This window comes from Penaeus monodon, chromosome 15 (genome assembly GCF_015228065.2).
Source record: "Penaeus monodon isolate SGIC_2016 chromosome 15, NSTDA_Pmon_1, whole genome shotgun sequence".
NCBI classification, from domain to species: Eukaryota; Metazoa; Arthropoda; class Malacostraca; order Decapoda; family Penaeidae; genus Penaeus; species Penaeus monodon.
The window spans coordinates 39,956,580-39,957,334 of NC_051400.1; positions in this window are offsets into that span (position 1 = coordinate 39,956,580).

Genomic DNA, 755 nt, shown 5'->3' on the forward strand with positions numbered 1-755 from the left:
CTCGTAATATAAATAGCTGAATTTTAATGCAGTATATTGTATTTTTTTATCATAATGATATACATAAAGATAATCTCATATATTTTTAACAAGGCTGAAATTACTAGCAGGTTTTAAAGATAATCTTACATATTTTTGATAAGGCTGAAATTACTAGCAGGTTTTAAAGATAATCTTGTATATTTTTGATAAGGCAGGAAATTACTAGCACCGATTTTTTCTTTGCTTTCGATAACCCACCAAAGGTCCTACAATCAGAAGATCCGCCACTGAAACCACTCAGTTGTTGTGATTCAAACTGACTCTAAAATACTAACCATTCGCTGTAAAACGGAATTGACTCTAAACCTATCACAGAATTTGTTGATGTTACATATACAAAAAGAAATGTGTTGAATCAAGAAGTAACTTTATTATCAATGTATTAAAAGTGATTTAAACGATTTATTGTGTAAATTTATCTAACGTTGTTATCATGAACGATAATTATAAATTTCCTAATGAAATTTTTTCTGAAACAATAACTTCAAATTTTGTAGTATTTGTCGAATTCGAATAGGCTGGAACAACATGATTTAAATGAGCTGAATTTATCAAGGCATCTCATTGTGCAATCGGAACTTTTGTTCTTGGCTAGAATCGAAAGTTATCAAACCACATTAATAATATTAATATACATATTTATATATTAATATACATTAATAATATAACCATTTATTATAAATAGAATTATTAACCTATACAACAAACAACAA